The sequence below is a fragment of the Moschus berezovskii genome, chromosome 20 (genome assembly GCF_049115385.1).
Source record: "Moschus berezovskii isolate FMDL1 chromosome 20, NW_MosBer_1.0, whole genome shotgun sequence".
NCBI classification, from domain to species: Eukaryota; Metazoa; Chordata; class Mammalia; order Artiodactyla; family Moschidae; genus Moschus; species Moschus berezovskii.
The window spans coordinates 56,101,395-56,120,755 of record NC_142479.1 but is presented as its reverse complement, the minus strand read 5'-3'; positions in this window follow the sequence as shown (position 1 = coordinate 56,120,755).

Below are 19,361 nucleotides of genomic sequence, written 5' to 3'. Positions count from 1 at the left end.
ATGACCAACCTTGATAGTATATTACAAAGCAGAGACATTACTTTGCCAACCAAGGTCCGTCTAGTCAAGGCAATGGTTTTTCCCGTGGTCATGTATGGATGTGAGAGTTGGACTGTGAAGAAAGCTGATTGCCGAAGAATTTATGCTTTTGAACTGTGGTGTTGGAGAAGACTCTTGAGAGTCCCTTATACTGCAAGGAGATCCAACCAGTCCATTCTAAAGGAGATCAATCCTGGGTGTTCATTGGAAGGACTGATGCTGAAGCTGAAACTGCAATACTTTGGCCACCTCATGCGACGAGTTGACTCACTGGAAAAGACTCTGATGCTGGGAAGGGTTGGGGGCGGGAGGAGAAGGGGACAACAGAGAATGAGATGGCTGGATGGCATCACCGACTCTGTGGACATGAGTTTGAGTGAACTCCGGGAGTTGGTGATGGACAGGGAGGCCTGGTGTGCTGTGATTCATGGGGTCGCAGAGAGTCGGACACGACTGAGCGACTGAACTGAACTGAACTGAAATTTGCTGTTGTTTTTAGTCGCTAAGTCATGTCTGACTCTGCGATCCCATGGACTACAGCACGCCAGGCTTCTCTGTCCTCCTCTAGCTCCCAGAGTTTGCTCAAATTCATGCCCATTGAGTCAGTGATGCCACCCAACCATCTCATCCTCTGCTTCCCTCTTCTCCTTTTGCCTTCAGTTTTTCTCAGCATCAGAGTCTTTGCCAGTTAGTCAGCTCTTTGCAAGAGTTTCAGCTTCAGTTCAGTCCTTCCAACCAATGAATATTCAGGATTGATTTCCTTTAGGTTTAACTGGTTTGATCTCCTTGCAGTCCAAGGACTCTCAAGAGTCTTCTCCAGCACCACCATTCAAAAGCATCAATTCTTCAGCTCTCAGCTTTCTTTATGGTACAACTCTCACATCCATACATGACTACTGGTGAAACCATAGCTTTGACTAGACAGACCTTTGTCAGAGAAGTGAGGTCTCTGCTTTTTAGCATGATGCCTGGGTTTATCATAGCTTTCCTTCCAAGGAGCAAGCATCTTTTAATTTCATGGCTGCAGTCACTGTCCACAGTGATTTTGGAGCCCAAGAAAATAAAATCTGTCACTGTTTCCACTTTTTCCCCTTCCATTTGCCATGAAGTGATGGGACCAAATGCCATGATCTTAGTTTTTAAAATGTTGACTTTCAAGCCAGCTTTTTCACTCTTCTCTTTGACCCTCATCAAGGGGCTCTTTAGTTCCTCTTCACTTTCTGCCTTTGGAGTGGTATCATCTGCATATCTGAGGTTGTTGCTATTTCTCCCAGCAATCTTGATTTCAGTTTATGATTCATCCAGCCTGGCATTTCTCATGATGTACTCTGCATATAAGTTAAATATACAGGGTGACAATATACAATCCAAACTTAATAAAGCTGAAACGGCTCTCATTAACTACTGAAGTGTTAACTTTCTGGGGTCTCTGCTGAATGGCCTGGATATTTTAAGGAATATTCTCCACTCTAGGTGATCAAAACTTGATTATATCCTAGCCTTCTGTAAGCTCTGAGAATCCTGTAGCTCACAGCATGTCCGACTCTCTGAGATGTCCAGTGTTTGACCCTCACGTGAGTGGTTTAGTTAATTCAAAGACTCTCTCAAGGACGCTCATGCATGTTGCTGGAGCTCTCTCTCTACACAGCTCCCTTTTCTTTAATATTCTACTTTGTAAATTCAAAGTGTTACAGCCTCCTTAAGCTATGATCTCTCATCCCAACCCAGCAAACCCACTGCTTTGGGACCCCTTCCTGACACTGGGGCCCCTTCTTGACATTGGGACCCTTTCCTGACACTGGTTTAGAGAGTGCCTTCAGTCAGAACTTGAGGCATTCATTGGGCTCACTTTGCTTGTTCCCTTTCTTTTAAATATCTCAGCCCTGTACTGCCTATCATCCAATGTCTAAAATTGTTGTTTCATATATTTTATTTAGTCTTCTTGTTTAAGCAAGACAGCAGTTCAGTTCAGCTGTGTTCGACTCTTTGCAACCCCATGGACTGCAGCATGCCAGGCCTCCCTGTCCATCACCAACTCCCGGAGTTTACCCAAACTCATGTCCATTGAGTCGGTGCCATCCAACCATCTCATCCTCTGTCGTCCCCTTCTCCTCCTGCCCTCAATCTTTCCCAGCATCAGGGTCTTTTCAAATGAGTCAGTTCTTCACATCAGATGGCCAAAGTATTGGAGTTTCAGTTTCAACATCAGTCCTTCCAGTGAACACCCAGGTCTGATCTCCTTTACGATGGACTGGTTAGATCTCCTTGCAGTCCAAGGGACTCTCAAGAGTCTTCTCCAATACCACAGTTCAAATGGATCAATTCTTCTGCGCTCAGCTTTCTTTATAGTCCAACTCTCACATCCATACATGACCACTGGAAAAACCATAGCCTTGACTAGACAGATCCTTGTTGGCTAAGTAATGTCTCTGCTTTTTAATATACTGTCTAGGTTGGTCATAACCTTCCTTCCAAGGAATAAGTGTCTTAATTTCATGGCTGCAGTCACCATCTGCAATGATTTTGGAGCCCAAATAAATAAAGTCTGCCACTGTTTCCACTTGCAAGAAAGCAAGTCCCTATAATTCCATCATGATAAGATATAATTCCCTTATTTCTTCTTGAGTTGGTTTGTGATATCATAACTTTCTAGGATTTTGTCTGGATTTTTTTTAAATTGAAAATTTTAAATTATTTGGTATAAGATAAATGTATCCGTGATATCCTCTTATTTTTTCAAATGTCCCTAAATTTGGTAACGAAACTCTTTTCATTTCTGATATTTGTAGTATGTGATCTTTTTCTTTCGTGATAAATCACACTAGAGATGTTTACGTTTTATTAATCTACTTAAAGAACTACCTTTGTCTTTATTGATTCCCTTTATTGATATTTCATTCTATATTTTATATATTTTTATTATTTTTTTTCTTCTTTCTACTTTTAAGGGACTCATTTTGATTTTCTGCTGAGCTATGTGTGCATGCTAAGTCACTTCCCTCGTGTACGACTTTGTGCATCTACAGGGACTGCAGCCTGCCAGGCTCCTCTGTCCATGGAATTCTCCAGGCAAGAATAATGGAGTGGGTTGCCATGCACTCCACCAGAGGATCTTCCCAACCCAGGGATCAAATGCATGTCCCTTATGTCTAACCTGCAATGGCAGGTGGGTTCTTTACCACTAGTGCCACTTGGAAGCTCATGCTAAATTATAGAAATGGGTAATTTAGGGAATTCCTCGGTCCAGTCATTAGGACTCTGAATCCCCATTGTAGGGGACACAGGTTTGATCCCTTTTCAGGGAACTAAGATCCTGCAAAAAAAAAAAAAAGAAAGCCCCAAGAAGTAGGCTGAGGATATAAGAAAGAATAAGTCTGGTTCCTCCCAAGGATTAATTCCAAATAAATATCTAAAGTAATTTTTAAAAAAGAAATGGGTAAAAAAAAAAGAAATGGGTAAATTATATTGTCCATTATATACTTATTTTCTAATATATACAATTAAGGCTATATATTTTTCTGTGAATATTGCTTTAGCCATATCCCACAATTTTTTTCATTCATTTCAAAAAATTGTATAATTTCCTTATGGTTTCTTCTTTAATCCATGAGAAACAGTAGAACAAATAGGTGGACATATATAGATATATAAACATCTCTCTCTCTATATATATATATAGACAGACATATATATGTAAATATAGATAGATATTTGTATGTAAATATAGATATATTTGTGTATTTCTAGATATATTTATAGATAAATATTTACAGAGAAAGAAAGAAGATTGATTGATTGATTTACTGTTTTATTGCCAAGAAATTGACTTAGTCAATTGTGAGGGCTGGTTAGACAAGTCTGAAATCTGTAGGGGAGGCATTGACATTGCAGTTCACAGAATTTCTCCCTCCTCAAGGAACCCTTAGTTTTTCTCTTATGGGCTTTCAGCTGATTGGATGAGGAGCAACCAGAATATCCTTAAAGTCAACAGATTGTAGATATTAAACCATACCTTCATAGATTAGTAGATCTCTAGATTAGTAGTTTGATGGAATACCTGAGTACTGTGGACTAACCAAGTTGACACATGGAATTAATCATCATGCTATTGTCTGTCTGATACTTCTCTCATGATTAGACTCAGTTATGAATTTTGAGGAGGAAGATCACAGAGTCCCATTTTCCTCCTATCATCTCAAGTGTACATAATATCAACATAATTTATGATTGATGGTGTTGACCCTGTTGCTGGCTGAGCTAGTGTTTGTCAAGTTATTCCACTGTAATTTGCAGGTTTTGTTTTTTTTTAAGAAATCACTATGTGCAGCCCACACTTAAAGCAGGGGGAGACATGGGACTTTCCTGGTCCAGTGATTAAGAATATACCTTCCAGTGCAAGGGGTGCAGGTTCAATCCCTGGTCAGGAAGCTAAGACCCCACACACCTCAGGGGCCAAAAAACCAAATCAGAAGCAGTATCATGTTAATAACAAATTCAATAAAAACTTTTAAAAATGGTTTAAAAGAGGGGTGAAGGGAGTCAAGCTCCCCATCCTTGAGAGAGGAGTATCATCAATATATTGATACATTATTTGGAATTCTTCCACATGGGAAATTTGTCTCCTGCTCCACTTATTAATTTATGCAATTACTTAAGTATATCAATATGGACTCATGGATATTTGTTCTATTTTGTTGTTCAAATTATTCTAGCTTTGTCCACTGGAAACTGCATGGTATATGTATTTCCCATCTTCTTATCTTCACCTTTCAGCATGCACATTCAACAAACATTTATTGAGTACCTACTGTGTGCCATAGCCTGTGCTAATCATATAGAATGTACATGTAGTTTAGTATATAAGTGGAGAGAATGAAGAGAAAGAATGAAACTCAAGGTTATACAGAGCTACAGGATTTGAACATTAGCATTTTTTTTTAAATATTTTTTTGCTAAGCCACAAGGTATATAGGATCTTAGTTTCCCAACCCAGGAGCTGAAGCCCAGAGTCTTAACCTCTGGACCACTAGGGAAGTTCCTGAACATTAGTAGGTTTTTTTAACTTTTTATTTTATACTGGAGTATAGTTGATTAACAGTGTTGTGACAGTCTCAAGTGTACAGAAAAGTGATTCCATTTTACATATACATGTATCTCTTTTTTTAAATTCTTTCCCCATTTAGGTTATTACATAATATTGAGCAGAGTTCTCTGTGCTATACAGTAAGTCCTTGTTGGTTATCCATTTTAAACACAGCAGTGTGTACATGTCAATCCCCAATTCCCTAACTATCCCTTCTCCTCTCTCCCCTACCCCCAACTGTGAGTTCTGAATATTAGCAAGGAGTGACAGGCTCCAAGTTGGGTTTATAAAGGTCATTAGTTATAGACAAGTCAATGGGCAGTTCCTTGGTAACTGGCCAAATAAGGTGGAGGCTTTGCAGTCATTTCCAGGTTTCTGGCTTGAGCTTTGGGTAGACTGGGTTGTCACTGGCTGAGCTAGCTCACCTTGGATGAGGGCCAAGTTGCAGGAGCATGCAGAGTGGAGTGAGAAGATAGCCCAAGAAAGATGAACTTGGGGGAGCATCAACATGGAGGGAGGCGATAGGAGGAAGATGAGCCAGCCAAGAAGACAGAGGAGAAACCATCCAACAGATAGGAGGGGAAGCGAGAGCAGATACCTCTAAGAAGGGAGATGCTGCACGTGTCAAATGCTAAAAGAAACCCCCTGGGGCTGGGCAGTGTTCGTGAGACTCGACAGCTTTCAGGTTATTAGTGGAAAGGGGAGATAGAGGAGAAGCTGAGCTGTCTTGGGCAGAGGAGGGAATGAGAGGTGAGAGAATGAGGAGAGTACTATGCATCTGAAGGCGAGGAGAGCAACAGAGCAACCTCTCCAGGGTCAAAAGAAGCTTGTCTGGTTATTTCCATGGATAGACTTGAGCTCCTTTAGGGCCATTGGGAAGGAATAATTTGGGGAGGGAGAGTGGAGAGGATCGAGGGAGGAAGTCCAGAGTGGCCTGTGCCTCAGGGTGGGAGTGGAGTAGAAGTTAAGTGTCCCATGGAACAGCCTGAGCCCCCTAGAGGATCGGTGGTGTCACTGCAGACAAGTTTACAGGCGAGGGAGGAGAGGTTGTTTACTAGAATCTTCAACCTTTAAGAATCTTTATTGATGGAGAGAAATCCTCACTATTACCTGAACTTTGTTTCGCGTCCAGTTTATTAACCTTCTGTATCTACTAAATAATTGACATCACTTTAAACAATCAAAAAATAGAATCAATAAAATAAAATAAGGGAATTCCCTGGTGGGCCAATGGTTAGGATTTGGCACTTTCACTGCTGTGGCCTGGGTTCAGTCCCTGGTCAGGGAACTAAGATCCCACAAGCCACACAGTGTAGTCAAAAAGTAAATAAATAAGCAAATAAAAATAAACAACCAACCTCTCTGATAGTCACCCAAGCACAAATTAGCACTTAGAAATTTGACAAATTAAATTTCTCCTAACATTTTAAACGTGAATTACCAATACAATGATGACAAAAATTGGTAACACTGAATATTGTCTTTATTATGCCCGAAACACTGTTTGACATGCCTTACCTATCAGTTCAGTTCAGTTCAGTCGCTCAGTTGTGTCCGACTCTCTGCGACCCCATGAATCACAGCACGCCAGGCCTCCCTGTCCAGATAGTATATTAAAAAGCAGAGACATTACTTTGCCAACCAAAGTCTGTCTAGTCAAGGCTATGGTATTTCCCATGGTCATGTATGGATGTGAGAGTTGGACTATGAAGAAGGCTGATGGCCGAAGAATTGATGCTTTTGAACTGTGGTGCTGGAGAAGACTCTTGAGAGTCCCTTGGACTGCAAGGAGATCCAACCAGTCCATTCTAGAGGAGATCAATCCTGGGTGTTCATTGGAGGGACTGATGCTAAAGCTGAAACTGCAATAGTTTGGCCACCTCATGCGACGAGCTGACTCACTGGAAAAGACTCTGATGCTGGGAAAGGTTAGGGGCGGGAGGAGAAGGGGACGACAGAGAATGAGATGACTGGATGGCATCACCGACTCTATGGACATGAGTTTGGGTGAACTCCGGGAGTTGGTGATGGACAGGGAGGCCTGGCGTGCTGTGATTCATGGGGTTACTTCATTAATCCTCACAACAGCCCTTCAAGGAAGGTAAGAATGGTGGCTCAGATGGTAAAGAATCTGCCTGCCATGCAGGAGACCCGGGTTCAATCCCTGGGTTGGAAAGATCCCCTGGAGAAGGGAATGGCTACCCACTCCAGTACTCTTGCCTGGAGAATTCCATGGACAGAGGAGCCTGATGGACTAGAGTCTACAGGGTCGCAAAGAGTCAGATACAACTGAGCAACTAACTCATTCCATTTTTCAGCTGAGGCGACTGAAGCCCAGAGAGGTGAAGGTCATAGAGTTGGTAAATGTTAGATTTGTACTCAGTCACTTGAGCTATAGAGATGTTACTATTAATACAATTACATACTATAATGAAAACATGGCTGACTTCTCTGAATACTTAAACGATTAGCAAACCATACACAAATATGATTATTTCCAAAAGTATTATGTCTGGTTATCAGGCAAATTGAGGGTTTTGTTTGGAATGGTCATCTCCTGATGATCTAAACTCTGTGTTTTGTGGGGTTTGGGGGTGTGACTTGTACGATTTTAGTTCCCTGACCAGGAATCGAACTCAGGTCCCTGAAGTAAAAGTGCAAAGTCCTAACCTAACCATTGGATTACCAGGGAAGTCCCTAAACTCTGTTTTTAAAGTACAAAATGAAGAGAGGGAACTTACAGCCAGCAGGTAGAGGTGTCTTATGTCCGTGCTCATTTTTTTAACTTCATTTTCTACCCACCTTGGGCACAAGGAGGGCCATTTCTCTGGCACTGGCCTGTCCACTGCCATAAGCACGTTTTGACCCACAAGGCATCCTGTCTGCGGTGCCTTGCTGTGTCTCACACCTGGCTTATTTCAAGTTAGCCTAGTTATATCTCTCTTTCTGATGCTCACCCTGTCCTTGCCCAACAGAAGGACTTCTCAGTACAGCCCCTTGACATCCTTGAAAGTTTTCTGGCTACTCCAGGACATGGAAGCCACTATCACCCTGGGAATCATATCTCCTTTGGTCAAAGAACTTAAGTGCTCTCGCCAATGCAGGAGTTGCAAGAGACTCAGGTTCAATCTCTGGGCCGGGAAGATTTCCTGGAGAAGGAAATGGCAACCCACTCTAGTAGTCTTGCCTAGAAAATTCCGCAGACACAGGAGCCTGGCAGGCTACAGTCCATAGGGTCCCAAAGAGTCAGACGTGACTGAGTGACTGAGCACACACACAAGACTGAAGAGCTTATTTGAGAGCCAAATTCAGGAGCTGGGCCATGTTTGGTCTGAGTGATATCCTCCAGCACCAGAGCCTGGAGTGTGAGAGGACGCCCTCTGGTCATGCAAGGCCTGGGGTCTGTGGGCAGATGAGGCAGAAGGATGAGAGTGCCCATGCACTGCAGGTACTGGCAGGCCTTCTTAGCATCCACCCTCTAGGGCTTCCCAACTGAGATAAAGAGACAGCAGATCCCCCACGCTGTGGGCTCATTCCTTCACAGACACACCTGCTATATTGCTTGGAGCGCATCCGTTTACCTCTCTGCTAAACCACAAGAGGGAATCCCTGCTCCCTCCTGGGGTTTACTGGCCAAAATGAAGTGATTTTTTTACACAGGAGGCTCCCATGGGTTCTGGGCTGTTGCCATTCTCTGCACAGTCCCAGGACTGCAGTCTTTACTTTCCCCCAGACTCTGAGATCACCAGGCCTGTCTGCCCGGCTTTCTGTATCTCCAAGCACCTAGCAGGGTGCCTGATACATTAATAGATGCAAAATAAATGCTGTGGACCTGCTTCTTAGATGAATAAGTGAACTAACTTCCTCATCTTCTCAAAGTTGAGGCTTGGAAAACCCCGTCTCCTCCAGTTATCCAATGGAAAACTGAGGTACAGGGACTTCCCTGGTGGTCCAGTGGCTAAAAGTCTGTGCTCCCAGTCCACGGAGCCCAGGTTCAATCCCTGGTCAGGGAACTAGATCCCACATGCCACAACTAAGTGTTCACATGCCACAGCAGAAGCTCCCATGTGCCACAAATAAGAGCAGGCATAGCCAGATAAATTAAATAAAAAACTAAGGCACAGACTGTAAACCTTTCTCCCATCCTTCTCTCCCCTCAGGTATCAGAGCTAGTGTTGTTTTCTTCCCAGACAAGATGAGTTAATGTGGTCCCCTCCCAAATCGCCCAGCTGACAACACTGGATCCTGAGATAGGGACCCAGGCCTGTGCAGACACTGCTTTGTACTCCCCACCCTGCCCCACCCTTCAGCACCACTGGTCAGGCCCCACTTGAAATTAACCAGTGGAAGCGTAGAGCTGAGGCTCTGGTTCCTGATTGGCTGTTCCAGGTCTATTCAAAGAGAAACAAGTAGGGAATTTGGGAGTTTAGGAGTGTGGGACGAACATATACACACTGCTATATATAAAATAGATAATCAAAAAGGACTTATTGTATAGCACAGGGAACTCAATATTCTCTAATAACCTATATGGGAAAAGGATCAGAAGAATGGATATACGTATAGGTCTAACTGGATCACTTTGCTGTACACTTGAAACTAATACAACATTGTAAATCAACTTGAATATAAAATAAAAATTTTAAAGTGCTACTTTAAAAAAAATGAAACAAGAAGCAGTTTGCACTTTGGGGCTCCCTGCCCTCGTCCAGGCTCTCAGAGGGACAGCTGAATCTGCTGGAGCCGGCTGGCTTCCTCTCAAGGAAGACCAGGGGCTCATGGGAAGAACAGAGGTTTCCCTCCTGAGGTCTCCCCAGAGTTCAGCCTTCCTGCTGGGAATGGGGGGTGGGCAGCTCAAGGTCCCCTGATAGGAATAGTTCCCAAAGGAGGAGAAGCAAGGTCAGGGTTTGGGGGACCCAGTGGCCTTGCTTTCCCCCTTCCCTATCGGCCAGGCCTTTGGCCATCTACCCTCACCTGCCAGGAGCATCAGACCTCAGGGTCCAACATATCGAAGGACCGTGGTGCTGACTGGGGTTTTCTCTTAACCACCAAACCTACCATTTAGCAGACTTTATTTAACTTGTGTGCAGAGTACATCATGAGGAACTCTGGGCTGGAAGAAGCACAAGCTGGAATCAAGATTGCTGGGAGAAATATCAATAACTTCAGAAATGCAGATGACACCACCCTTATGGCAGAAAGTGAAGAGGAACTAAAAAGCCTCTTGATGAAAGTGAAAGAGGTGAGAGGAAAAGTTGGCTTAAAGCTCAACATTCAGAAAACTAAGATCATGGCATCTGGTCCCATCACTTCATGGCAAATAGATGGGGAAACAGTGGAAACAGTGTCAGACTTTGTTTTTTTGGGGGCTCCAAAATCAGTGCAGATGGTGATTGCAGCCATGAAATTAAAAGACGCTTACTCCTTGGAAGGAAAGTTATGACCAACCTAGATAGCATATTAAAAAGTAGAGACGTTACCTTGCCAACGAAGGTCCATTTAGTCAAGGCTATGGTTTTTCCAGTGGTCACGTATGGATGTGAGAGTTGGACTGTGAAGAAAGCTGATCGTCGAAGAATTGATGCTTTTGAACGGTGGTATTGGAGAAGACTCTTGAGAGTCCCTTGGACTGCAAGGAGATCCAACCAGTCCACTCTAAAGGATCAGTCCTGGGTGTTCATTGGAAGGACTGATGTTAAAGCTGAAACTCCAATACTTTGGCCACCTCATGCGAAGAGTTGACTCACTGGAAAAGACTCTGATGCTGGTCGGGATTGGGGGCAAGAGGAGAAGGGGACGACAGAGAATGAGATGGCTGGATGGCATCACCGACTCGATGGACATGAGTTTGAGTGAACTCCGGGAGTTGGTGATGGACAGGGAGGCCTGCGATTCATGGGGTCGCAAAGAGTCGGACATGACTGAGCGACTGAACTGAACTGAACTGAACTATGTGACTGCAGTTGTGCTAAGAGCTTCCTGGACCACATCTCATTCCACCTGCACAGCCTCTCCAGGAGACTGGATGTTATGGATGAAGAGTCTGAGACTTCAAAGACATCTGGAAACTTACTCAAGGTCACACAGCTAGTAAGTGGCCAGACCCAGCTGGTTTGACTCCAAAGCCATTGGTTTAACTACAACTCCTCCCACCACCGCCCTCCTGCCCACACACAGACACACAGAGATACGTACCCAGTGGGAGACACACCCATGAGCCCAGGCCCCCAGAGACAGACTCTGCCATCAGCTGTCAGGCAGAGGCCCCACCCATCTGCCTCAGCAGATAGAAGAGGCCAAGAAGGGGTGGAGCTGTTCGCTGAGGGAGGGGCAGTCCCCCAAGTCAGGCTGGGCTCTTTCCTGAAGAAGCCATCTGACCCCTCCTCCAGCAGGGATGGAGAGAGAAGCGCAGGGGAGGCCCGGACTGACAGGGAGACCCACCTGCCCAGAGGAGGGGTGGTCTACCATGGATCCCAGGGGATATAAGTGAGAGACGGGCCAGGGGCAAGACAGAGGGAGGGTGAAAGCTCATACCCTCCCACCTTCTTCCTCTCCCCCAGGGTCCACCAACACCTGTCTTGTCACACAGACACTCACTAGTGAACACAGACATGGCAGGCACAAATCCCCCCACCCCCTCCCACCCCTTCCCACCCAGCAAAAGTGGCCGCTCCGTAGTTCTATTTCATTCCATTTTACTTTTTTAAATACACCATGCAGCATGTGGGATCTTAGTTCCCTGACCAAAGATCGAACCCAGGCCCCCTGCATTGGAAGCACGTGAAGTCTTAACCAGTGGACCACCAGGGAAGCCCTTGGTTCTGAGTATTTCAAAGGGTGAGAAAGAGGGAGGGCAGAGGCAGTTTCCAACTGGCTGGCTGACAGCCTGGATAACCGTGGTCAGTCCCTGCCACCCCTAGTCCTGAGCTCCTATTGGGTGCAGGCCCGCCCTGAAAGCAGAGGGTGACAATCACAGGGGGCCCCACAGGGAGGGGAGAAGATCCCCGCAGGAGGACTGGCGGTCATCTGTGCTGGGTCAACTGAAGGGTAGCTGCCTGGACAGGAGAAGGGACTGAGCTCAGTTTTAACCTTTAACCAGTTCAAAGGAGAGCATGGAGGCTAGGACCAGTTGGGTAAGGCCTGGGATCAGGCCCAAGTTCACAGACAGGAAGACCAGGCCAGGAGGTCAGAAGGAAGAATTCGGACTTTATCCTTAGGCGCCAGGAGAGGCTGGTGGTAGGGGCAGGGTAGGTGTGCATGGTCAGCGGGTCCTTGGAGCACATAGGAAGGAAGAGAGGACCCTCTCTACAGGCTCTCTGCCCACACAGGGTTCCCCATGCCCGGATCCCTGCTCCCATACACAGAGGCCCCAGGACATGTTGTCTCCCCCGTGGAGGCCCCGTTCCCTGGACTCCAGCAGGTTCTCCCCCAGCCCTCAGGCTCTCTGCACCTTCCCACAGGTCCTTCTGGTATACAGCGCCCCACCCAGGCCTGTATCTGGGGTCACCTGGGCCCCCAGTGGTGAGAGTGGGGTGTTGAGCCTCTCCCAGTGGCTCCAAGGAATTCTGGCCAGCCGGCCCTGCAGGCCTGGGTCAGTCTAGTGGGCGGCAGTTTCCAGTCTGTTGCAGCCCCGCCCCTGCCCTGCTCCTGGGCCCTGGGCGGTGTGGCCTTGAACTCTCACTGACCCAGAAGAGCCATTTCCTGGAGAGGTTTCCCTCCCTGTCCCCATCCCAAGCTGTGGATCCTGGCTGTCTGTGAGCGAATCCTGCTCCAGGTGGCTGCCAATGAGCTGTGTGACCTCTGGTTACATGACCTCTCTATGCCCTCCTTTTTCTTCCAGTTTTGTGAGAATCAACAGTTGCACAGCCTGTGAGTAAAGATAGCTTACCTTATGAAAGGTGGTCTTTATGCCCTGCAATCAAATATTGCACTCTGGATGAGGAAGCAGAGGGTCAGGGGTTGCTACTTAATAGGAAAAGGATGAGGTGGAGAGATTTCAGTCCCCCCCTGGGCTGGGGCTTATTCTAAGACTAAACTCTTCCTTTTTTTTTTAAGATTTATAAAAATGTAGACCTGATACTGGGAAAGACTGAAGGCAAAAGGAGAAGAGGGTGGCAGAGGATGAAATGGTTAGATAGCATCACGGACTCAATGGACATGAATCTGAGAAAACTCCAGGAGATACTGAAGGACAGGAAAGCCTGGCGTACTGCAGTCTGTGAGGTTGCAAAGAGTCAGATACAACTTAGTGACTGAAAACAACAGTTTTTAAAGTCTTTTTTTTTTTTGTCTTTATTGAATTTATTACAATATTGCTTCTGTTTTATGTTTTGGGTTTTTTGGGGGGGTGGCTGTGAGGCATGTGGGATCTTAGCTCCCCAACCAGGGATCAAACCCACACCCCCTGCATTGGAAGGCAAAGTTCTAATTGCTGGACTGCCAGGGAAGTCCCCAGCTCTTCCTCATTTCAAAGCCCTGTGGTCTCTGGGGATGTATGAGCACCCTAGAGCTGCTGTCTCCACTTGTGGCTTGTGCTTTCACCTCTGGGGCTAGATGGTGGGACTAGAGATGGATGAGACAGTCCTGGCAAGGGTGGGAAGATGCAGGCTCCTGTGGACTAGGTTGGAAAAAGGTAGTGGCCTCAGGGGTCAGCACACAGGGAACAGAGATAATTTGGTGAAATGTTCTACATTAGAGTACCACCTTTCAAGATGCCTCCTCCTTGGGAATTCCCTGGCCATCCAATGGTTAAGACTGTGCTTTCAGTGACGAGGGCCCAGGTTCAACCCCTGGTCCGGGAACTAAGATCCCACAAGCCGGGCAACACAAGGGGTTGGGGGTGGGGAGGAATGCTTCCTCCTTGAAGCCGTCCCTGACCGCTTCATTCTCTTAATAGAGAGTTCTTGGGGCCTAAGAAGCTGCAGCTTAGCCTTGGTGAGCTGTGTTCCGTGTTTCTGCATACGGTAGGGGCCGACCATCTAGTCACCACAGAGTCTTTTTCAAAGAGCTTTCCCAAGTGTTATCTCATTTAATCCTCCTAATAGCCCTGGGAGGGAAGGATGAAATGTGCTTAATTCAAGGAGACATTTATCTCATGGATCCTACATAACAGCCTCACCTAGTGAGTAGCAGAAAGGTTACAGAAACTTATCCCAACCATTTTTTGTGTTTATCCCACTGAGGCTAAAGGCAGTGTAAATGAGAATTTGAGACAGAATTTCCTAGGGAAATGGCATTTACAGACGCCAGGTGTTTGTGTCCTGGCTTCTAACTAATTCAGGGTGGAGCTGAAGGATCAGGGAAGCCAGCATGTGAGTGAAAGTTGAAAGAACACTGGAACCCCAGAGATCTTGGCCCTATTGCCTACTGTGTGACCTTAGGCGGGTTACTTAATCTCTCTGAGCCTCATCTTCACCATCTGTAAAATGGGAATGAGAATGCATCCTTCATATAATTATTGTGGGGAGCCTTTCAATCTTTCATTTGATAAAAATTCAGAGCCTACCCTGTGCCAGGTACAGTGATGGACAAGCCTAGAAAAGAATTTGTCTTCAACAAGCTACTATGTATAAAATAAATAGGCTACAAGGATATATCCACAGGGGATACAGCTAACATTTTATAACTATAAAGGGCATATAGTCTTTAAAAATTGTGAATTACAATGAAGAACCAAGTGAAGACTGGATGAGGCCAGAGTTTGTTTCTTTACCTGTTTGTGTTTAGGGGTAAATGTTAGAATTAAACAATATTGTGTACACGTATCACCCATATGGTCTTTTTCAAATAGTAATTGTCTCATCCATGGTTTCAGCTGTGGGCTAAGGAACTGATTTTTGCATTGATTCCATCCAAAGTCAACACATATGAACTATCAACTTCGGGCAGAGCTGTGGGCAAGGTTTAATGGACTGAGCGATGGTCTCTGTCCTTAGGGCTTACAATCTGTGGAGGAGAAAGACAGGGCCATGGATCATCCCAGTAGAGCCCAGACGGGCTGTGACACAGGTGGGCTTGGGCTGAGCCATTTCAAGCTGCCACGGGTGAGGAGTGTGGGAGGAGGGAGGCTTCACAGAGTCGAGGATGCAAGAGCTGAGCCCTGAAGCTTCAGTTCAGCAGATATAGAAAGGAAAGGAGCCTCAGGACAAGGGAACAGCATGCGTAAAGACCCAGAAGCCTAGGAAGTTCCCTGATGGCCTAGTGGTTAGGATTTCAGGCTTTCACTGCCATGGTCTGTGTTTAACCTCTGGTCATAGAACTGAGATCCCGCAAGCCAAACCATGTGGTCAAAAAAAAAAAAAAAAAAGACTTAGAAACCTAGAGAACACAGAACCTTCAGAGAAGAGCAAGTGTCAAAACTTTGAGAGAGCTCACACCCCCAACTTGAGGCCCCTTGAACAGATTCTATTCCCTGGGCCACCCCGCATGCCATCCCCTACCCCGTGATCTCTGGAGAGCCAGGTGGGCCTCCCAGCTCTCCAAGGCCCTCCTTTGGCTGCTCTCCTCCTCCTGTCTTGGAGAAACTCCACCCATCCGTCAAGGCCCTGCTGGAACCCTCCTCCCCCTCTTCCTTGAGCACTCAGCTCTCAGGGGATCCTGTTGACTTCCAGTTCATATCTCTGAGTGTCTTTCATGTGCTAGATATGACCTGGCTGCCCCCAGAGAGACAGAATCTTCCTTGCAGGATGCCTGCCCCTGCCCCAGGCCACCCCAAGGTACGGGGGATGCAAGTCAAGGGGTACAGGATTCCAGGAGAGGAGGGCTGGACCAGCTCATCTCTGAACGCAAATTTCCAGTTCCAGTCCAACTCCCCTGCTTCCCCACCCCCTCACCCCTCACCCCTTTCTGTAAGGATGACTGGTCCATTCACAGCTACAAGGATTACTGCCCCACTTCCATTCACCCCACACTGCTCTCGCCTTCAACCTGTGCTGTACCTTAGACCTCTGTTCCCCTCACTGAGAAGGCTTGCTTCCATTTCTCCTGATGGATTTTTCTTTAAAACTTTATTTTTTTTCAGATTATTTTATTATTCTGATGGTTATTTTACCCATTTCAGTTTTTTTGGCTATGCCGTGAGGCATGAAGGAGCTTAATTCCCTGACCAGGAATTGAACCCATGCCACCTGCAGTGGAAGAGCGGAGTCTTACCACTGGACCACCAGGGTAAGTCTCACGGACTTTTCTAAGACTCCGCTCAGAGAACTCCTTGGAGACAGCGTCACTTCCTAAATTACTCCTCCCTCAGGCCCCCCTTTCTTTGATCACACCCCTTGTCTTCACACTCTGGTTATGTGCTAACACCTGCTGCCTCCATTGAACTACTTGAGGATGGATGCTGTGTGGCCCTGGTCACCTGAGCCACAGGTGACCTTCAATCTCCATGGCTCATTTTCCCCGTTCACGACTCAGTTCTTTACCTGCATCCAGAGCAGATTATGTTCTCAAGCTCCTTTCCATCTGTCATCCTATTTGGCCCACACAATGGCCCAGAGTGGAAACCAACACGGGAGAGAGGAGGTGATCTGCTCAAGGTCACCTAACCAAGGGCAGAGCCACCTGCCACAGCAGTTCACACTGAACCTAAATGTCCTCCTAGCCATGGGACATGTGCCTGTAGGGCAAAATCCCAGTGGTCTGAGTCCCCCATCCGGGAAGGCACAGGAAGTCACGTCTTCACTAGGCAATACCCATGAGTCCAGGTCATCTGGTCAGAACTTGTCCCCTCTGCCAGTCCCCTTCAACGGTCACCCCATGCTATCTGGACATCCACTCACCTTAGCTGCCACTGCTCATCATGGCTGCTTTGCTCTGGACTTGGGCCCAGACCCTCATTTCCGTTCCCACAGGGGAACTGTCCAGCAAGGCTTTCTTTGCTGTGTTTCTGGGGAGAACATCGGAGGATCACCCGCTGGGCACTGAAGAGCAGGTGTGAGAGTACTAGGTGGGTTTACCTTTAGTGGTCACTGGCCCACTTAACACCTCACTGCCATGCCCATTGTAGGGGGCAGGTCACCTAAACACCAAGACCCCACCCCACCCCCCACAGAGTCTCAGCCTATGTTCCTTCAGGCCAAGAGAAAGAAAGAAGCCTTCCCTTCCTCAGTACCCTGCCAAATCCTCACTTCTCACTGAGGACTGACCGTTTCCCAAGCTGATTGAAAATAAGAAGGACTCCTCCCTTAGGGAGAATGTCACAGTCAGTCCACAGGGCCTCCCTTGGGGACAGCCTGTCCCAACCCATGGATCTGAACTGCATAGTCTGGAATAACATCAGATGGGTCTGCAACCAAGTCACCAGGCGACTTCTGCAGACCTGGCTAGGGGCTCCACCCTCGGTTCACCTCATTCCTGCCACATTTGACCTTGGCACTGACTTTGATGAGCCCAAACTTTGACAAAGGCATCCATGGACCTCGGAGAGGGACCAGGTAAGTGCCTCCCTTCATGCTGTAGAAAATGGTGGGGTTGGGATGGCAAAAGGGGCTGTAACTGATGAGGATGAGGCGGTTGCGGGGTAGACTGATCCGACGTCCTGGAGCTCTGCTCAGTTCCCCAGAGTCCAGGCCTCTGATTATCTCCATCCAGCCTCGGGGCATGGACAAGAGGAGGGGAGCCTCTCTCTCGTCTTATTTCCCCAGTGCCTGGCACTGGGACCTTCAGATGAATTGAACTGACCCGGGTCCAGACTGGAATAAAATGAGTGAGAAGAGCCATCATTTCTTCCTGGAAAATCTTTAAAACAAGAGAAATGTGACGTTGGGCAGATTTGGGGGAACATCTGCCAAATTCAATCAAGGTGACAAGAATGATCAAGAGCGCACGGTGTGAGGAGGAAGGACCGGAGGCCCATCTGCTCTGATGCTGCCTGGGTGGCTTCTGGGCTGCGAGGGGCTGGTACCTGCAGAACAACTGGGTAGATTCTCCTCCTAAGCCAGATATTCCTGTGTCATCCGCCATCTCCTTGCCTCCCACCTAGCTAGCTGCCGGTCCTTTCTGGCCCTGGGAGAGGTGCTCTCTGGCTGCCTCCTTCAGTTGGCTGCCTCTTGGCTTCTGGGACAGGCAGAGGGCTAGGTGCCTGGGCCCCCTGGGCTGTGCAGGGAAGTCAGGGCCTACATCTGGCGTTCATTCACTGCCATGCACCACAGGAAGCAGCCCAGTCTCGACTGGGCCTTGGGACACATGCCACCAGCTGGAAGACAGCACCAACATGGAGCACTAGAGGGCATCCCCAGGCCCCTTTACCAAGACCTCTCTGCTTCTACTGGCTTCAAGGCCAAGGGTGGCAAGAGGGAGCCCAGGGCTTGGCAGCAGGCAGAACACCAGTGGAGGGGCCTGGGGGGATTCGTCCACCTCGCCACCCAGCTTTCCCATCTGTAAGAGGGAAAGAGCAATAATAAACAGCGCCTTTCTCCAAGGGGCTTGCAGAGCTCAGAGAGACATATGTGTGAAGCCCTGGCACAGGAACCTGAACAGAGCGGGTGTCCATTCATTGGTTGTTCTTTCTTTTTTTTGACTGAGTCGTGTGACATGTGGGATCAAACCCATGACCCCTGCCTTGGGAGTGCAGAGTCTTAACCACTGAATCACCAGGGAAGTCCCGTCATGGGTTATTCTTTTTACTGGGAAGCCACTTTACCTCTCTGTCAAATGGGGGGTTGGGGGGTGGCTGTAAGGATTAAGTGTGACCACCAGGTGAAGGCCGCAGGGCAGTGCCTGGAGCAGATTCCTCAGCAAACAGGATTCCCTTTCTCTCTCTGCCAGGGCTGGGCACGTGCGGGCTCGTGGTGAGACCCAGAAAATGGCTGTGGAATTGCTGGGTATGCCACCTCTCTGACCTGGTCTCTGGGTTGCTATTGTTCAAATCCCAAGCAGGAAATCCCCAGACTGGTGGCCGTGGAACCGGCATTCTCCCTTTACAGATGAGGTCACAGAAGCCCAGAGAGGGACAGGCACTTGTCCCACGTCCCACAACCAGGCTGGTTCCAAGGGGGCTGGGACACGGTTTCCTCCCTCTCTGCAGTGTCCACAAAACCCCCTTTCTGTCTGCTTTCACACCTCTGTTCATCCTTGCCGATCTGAACTCATCTTTCAGCCCAGGAACAGGTGACCAGCTCCAGCAACACCCTCACTCCCCAAGAGCAGAGACTGCCCTGCTGGGGGGGGTGAGGGGAGGGCCATGGCGGGGGCCGAGAATGCGGCTGCTCTGGCCCGGGGGCCTGGGCCGGGCTGCCGACAG